The sequence below is a fragment of the Arachis hypogaea genome, chromosome 9 (assembly GCF_003086295.3).
Source record: "Arachis hypogaea cultivar Tifrunner chromosome 9, arahy.Tifrunner.gnm2.J5K5, whole genome shotgun sequence".
In the NCBI taxonomy this organism is placed as follows: Eukaryota; Viridiplantae; Streptophyta; class Magnoliopsida; order Fabales; family Fabaceae; genus Arachis; species Arachis hypogaea.
The window spans coordinates 26898484-26904306 of NC_092044.1; the positions used below are offsets into that span (position 1 = coordinate 26898484).

General features: G+C 41.1%; 1 non-coding gene across 1 annotated transcript; it reads left to right on the top strand.

Annotated features, from left to right (window-relative positions):
- Window positions 1–5437: 5437 nt before the first annotated feature.
- LOC112713665 (small nucleolar RNA R71) lies at window positions 5438–5541 on the top strand. Its single transcript, XR_003158636.1, has one exon. It is a non-coding gene; the product is annotated as a small nucleolar RNA R71 (small nucleolar RNA).
- The last annotated feature ends 282 nt before the right edge of the window (window positions 5542–5823 follow it).

The following is a 5823-nucleotide window of genomic DNA, read 5'->3' on the forward strand; positions in this document are numbered from 1 at the left end:
TAAGCATATGGAGATACTGTATGGCCCAAGGACGCCTGCTTTCCTACTGCTTCAATTCAATCCTTCTTACTCCTTTCCATGGCAAGCTGTGTATAGGGGTTCACCATCAGCGGTGGCTACTTTCAATCCTCTCGGGAAAATGATCCTCTGCGGCTGTCACTCGCATGGCTAATCGTCTGGAGGCATCACCCATGGTTGATGGCTACATCCCATCCTCGCAGTGAAAACTACGCTCACGCACTCTGTCACAGCACGGCTAATCACTGGTTGGTTCCCGCTCCTACTGGAATAGAATCCCTTGATTCTTTTGCGTTTGTCACTAACGCCCAGCACTTGCGAGTTTGAAGTACGTCACAGTCATTCATTACCGGAATCCTACTCGGAATACCACAGACAAGGTTAGACTTTCCGAATTCCCAGGATCCTACTCGGAATACCACAGACAAGGTTAGACTTTCCGGATCCTCATAAATGCCGCCATCTATCTAGCTTATACCACGAGATTCTGTTGGGGAATCTAAGAGATACACATTCAAGCTCTGTTGCATGTAGAACGGAAGTGGTTGTCAATCACGTGCGTTCATAAGTGAGAATGATAATGAGGGTTACTTATCATCACATTCATCATGTTCTTGGGTACGAATGAATATCTTGGAATAAGAATAAGAGAGATTTGAATAAAAGAAAATAGAATTGCATTAATACTTGAGGTACAGCAAAGCTCCACACCCTTAATCTATGGTGTGCAGAAACTCCACCGTTGAAAATACATAAGTAAAAGAGGTTCAGGCATGGCCGAATGGCCAGCCCTCTCCATGATCAAGTGACCGAATGATCAAAGACCTTAAACTGTCAAAAGATTCTCTAATACAATAGATAAATGTTCTATTTATAATAAACTAGCTCCTAGGGTTTACATGAGTAAGTAACTGATGCATAAATTCACTTCCGGGGCCCACTTGGTGTATGTTTGGGCTGAGCTTGATCAATCCACGAGCTAAGGCTTCTCTTGGAGTTGAACTCCAAGTTATGACGTGTTTTGGGCGTTCAACTCCGGATCATGACGTGTTTCTGGCGTTTAACTCCAGACAGCAGCATGTACTTGGCGTTCAACGCCAAGTTACGTCGTCAATCTTCGAATAAAGCATGGACTATTATATATTGCTGGAAAGTTCTGGATGTCTACTTTCCAACGCCGTTGAGAGCGCGCCAATTGTAGTTCTGTAGCTCCAGAAAATCCATTTCGAGTGCAGGGAGGTCAGATTCCAACAGCATCAGCAGTCCTTTTGTCAGCCTTCTTCAGAGTTTTGCTCAAGTCCCTCAATTTCAGCCAGAATTTACCTGAAATCACAGAAAAACACACAAACTCATAGTAAAGTCCAGAATTGTGAATTTAACATAAAAACTAATGAAAACATCCCTAAAAGTAGCTCAAACTTACTAAAAACTATATAAAAACAATGCCAAAAAGCGTATAAATTATCCGCTCATCACAACACCAAACTTAAATTGTTGCTTGTCCCCAAGCAACTGAAAATCAAATAGGATAAAAGAAGAGAATATACTATAAATTCCAGAATATCAATGAATATTAATTTAATTAGATGAGCGGGACTTGTAGCTTTTTGCTTCTGAATAGTTTTGGCATCTCACTTTTTCCTTTGAAGTTCAGAGTGATTGGCGTCTCTGGGAACTCAGAATTTCGGATAGTGTTATTGACTTTCCTAGTTAAGCATGTTGATTCTTGAACACAGCTACTTATGAGTCTTGGCCGTGGCCCTAAGCACTTTGTTTTCCAGTATTACCACCGGATACACAAATGCCACAGACACATGACTGGGTGAACCTTTTCAGATTGTGACTCAGCTTTGCTAGAGTCCCCAATTAGTGGTGTCCAGAGCTCTTAAGCACACTCTTTTGCTTTGGATCACGACTTTAACCACTCAGTCTCAAGCTTTTCACTTGGACCTTCATGACACAAGCACATGGTTAGGGACAGCTTGATTTAGCCGCTTAGGCCTGGATTTTATTTCCTTGGGCCCTCCTATCCATTGATGCTCAAAGCCTTGGATCCTTTTTACCCTTGCCTTTTGGTTTTAAGGGCTATTGGCTTTTTCTACTGCTCCTTCTTTTTCTTTCTATTTTTTTTTCGCCACTTTTTTTTCGCAAGCTTCCTTTTTCACTGCTTTTTCTTGCTTCAAGAATCAATTTCATGAATTTTTTCAGATCATCAATAACATTTCTCTTTGTTCATCATTCTTTCAAGAGCCAACAATTTTAACACTCATAAACAACAATATCAAAAGACATATGCACTGTTCAATCATTCATTCAGAAAACAAAAAGTATTATCACCACATCAATATAATTAAATTAAATTCAATGATAAATTCGAAATCTATGTACTTCTTGTTCTTTTGAATTAAAACATTTTTCATTTAAGAGAGGTGAAAGACTAATGGATTTTATTCATAACTTTAAGGCATGGTTACATACTAATGATCATGAAGTAGAGACACAAAACATAGATAAACATAACATCAAAAACCGAAAACAGAAAAATATAAAGAACAAGGAATGAATCCACCTTTAGTGGCGTCTTCTTCTTGAAGGACCAACAATGTCCTTAAGCTCTTCTATGTCCCTTCCTTGCCTTTGTTGCTCCTCCCTCATTGCTCTTTGATCTTCTCTTATTTCTTGGAGAATGATGGAGTGCTCATGATGTTCCACCCTTAGTTGCTTCCAATAATTGTGTGGAGGAAAACTTATCCCCTGAGGTATCTCAGGGATCTCTTGATTTGCAGTCACATGTTCTACCACTGAGCTAAGACGGCTTATATTAGTCTTTCCATCTCCCATGACTCAGAGGTGGAAGCTTTTTGTCTTCCTTTTGAGGTTTCTCTGGCCTTAGGTGCCATTAATGGTAATGGAAAAGCAAAAAAGCTATGCTTTTACCACACAAAACTTAAAATATTGCTCGCCCTCGAGCAAGAGAAGAAAGAAGAGAGGAAGAAGAAGAAGAAGAAAATGGAGGTGAGTGAGGGGAGATGGATTCGGCTATATGGGTGGGATTGGGTGGGAAAGAGAAGTTGAATTGTAAAGGTAGGTGGGGTGTATGGGGAAGAGTGGATAGATGTAGGTGGTGAATGAAAACAGAAGGGATGACCATGAGTGGAAAGAGAGAGGGCGAGGTAGGTGGGGATCCTGTGAGGTCCACAGATCCTGAGGTGTCAAGGAATTCCATCCCTGCACCAAATAGGCATGTAAAATGCCTTGGCACACCATTTTGGCGTTTAAACGCCCATTAGTGCACGTTCTGGGCGTTCAACGCCCATGTAAAGCATGTTTCTGGCGTTGAACGCCAGTTTCATGCTTGTTTCTGGTGTTCAGCGCCAGTTTTTCCTCTCTGGGCACATTCCTGGCATTCAGCGCCAGAATGTTGCTTGTTTCTGGCGTTCAGTGCCAGAATGGTGCTCTGTTCTGGCGCTGAACGCCGGCCAGATGCACCTTACTGGCGTTGAACGCCAGCCTGTGCGTCCTCCAGGGTAAAAAAATTTTTCTTCTGTTTTTGACTCTGTTTTTAATTTTTTTTTATTTTTTCGTGACTCCTCATGATCATGTACCTAATTAAACACAAAAATAAAAATAAAACAAAATAAAATAAAATTAGATAAATAAAATTGGGTTGCCTCCCAACAAGCGCTTCTTTAATGTCAATAGCTTGACAGTGGCTCTCATGGAGCCACAAGGTGATCAGGTCAATGTTATATAGTTGTCCACACCAAACTTAGAGTTTGGATATGGGATCTTAACACCAAACTTAGAGTTTGGTTGTGGCCTCACAACACCAAACTTAGAGTTTGACTGTGTGGGCTCTTCTTGACTCTGAACTGAGAGAAGCTCTTCATGCTTACTCTCTTTTGTCACAGAGGGATGGCCATGTGCCTTAAACACAAGGTAGTCCCCATTCAATTGAAGGACTAACTCGCCTCTGTTGACATCTATCACAGCTTCTGCTGTGGCTAGGAAAGGTCTTCCAAGGATGATGCAATCATCCTCTTCCTTCCTAGTGTCTAGGATTATGAAATCAGCAGGGATGTAAAGGCCTTCAACCTTTACTAACACGTCCTCTACTATTCCATAAGCTTGTCTCAAAGACTTGTCTGCCAGTTGTAATGAGAACAAGGCAGGTTTTACCTCAATGATCCCTAGTTTCTCCATTACAGAGAGTGGCATAAGATTTATCCCTGACCCCAGATCACATAGAGCTTTTTCAAAGCTCATGGTGCCTATGGTACAAGGTATTAGGAACTTGCCAGGATCTTGTTTCTTTTGAGGTAGAGTTTTCTGAATCCAAGTATCTAGTTCACTAATGAGCAAGGGAGGTTCACTTTCCCAAGTCTCATTACCAAACAGCTTGGCATTCAGCTTCATGATAGCTCCTAAATATTGAGCAACTTGCTCTCTAGTCACATCTTCATCCTCTTCAGAGGAAGAATAGTCTTCAGAGCTCATGAATGGCAGAAGGAGATTTAATGGAATCTCTATGGTCTCTAGATGAGCCTCAGATTCCTTTGGATCCTTAATAGGAAACTTCTTCTTGCCTGAAGGACATCCCAGGAGGTCTTCCTCACTAGGATTTTCGTCCTTCTCCTCCCTAGTGCATTCGGCCACTTTGATTAAATCAATGGCCTTGCACTCTCCTTTTGGATTCTCTTCTGTATTGCTTGGGAGAATACTGGGAGGGGTTTCAATAATTTTCTTACTCAGCTGGCCCACTTGTGCCTCCAAATTTCTAATGGAGGATCTTGTTTCATTCATGAAACTGAAAGTGGCCTTTGACAGATCAGAGACAATATTGGCTAAATTAGAAGTGTTTTGTTCTGAATTCTCTGTCTATTGCTGAGAAGATGATGGATATGGCTTACTATTACTCAGCCTATTGCGTCCACCATTGTTAAAGCCTTGTTGAGGCTTTTGTTGATCCTTCCAGGAGAAATTTGGATGATTTCTCCATGATGGGTTATAGGTGTTTCCATAAGGTTCACCCATGTAATTAACCTCTGCCATGGCAGGGTTCTCAGGATCATAAGCTTCTTCAGAAGCTACCTCTCTAGTACTGTTGGATGCATGTTGCAATCCATTCAGATTTTGAGAGATTATGTTAACCTGTTGAGTCAACATTTTGTTCTGAGCTAATATGGCATTCAGAGCATCAATTTCAAGAACTCCTTTCTTCTGAGGTATCCCATTATTCACGGAATTCCTCTCAGAGGTGTACATGAACTGGTTGTTTGCAACCATGTCAATGAGTTCTTGAGCCTCTTCAGGCATTTTCTTCAGGTGAATAGATCCACCTGCAGAATGGTCCAATGACATTTTCGAAAATTCAGAGAGACCATAATAGAATATATCTAATAGGGTCCATTCTGAAAACATGTCAGATGGACATCTTTTGGTCAACTGCTTGTATCTTTCCCAAGCTTCATAGAGGGATTCACCATCTTTTTGCTTGAAGGTTTGAACATCCACTCTCAGCTTGCTCAGCTTTTGAGGAGGAAAGAATTTATCTAAGAAAGCAGTGACCAGCTTATCCCAGGAGTCCAGGCTATCCTTAGGTTGTGAATCCAACCATATTCTAGCTCTGTCTCTTATAGCAAAAGGGAAAAGCATGAGTCTGTAGACTTCAGGATCAACTCCATTTGTCTTTACAGTCTCACAGATCTGCAAGAACTCAGTTAAAAACTGATAAGGATCTTCAGATGGAAGTCCATAAAACTTGCAGTTTTGTTGCATTAATGCAACTAGTTGAGGCTTAAGCTC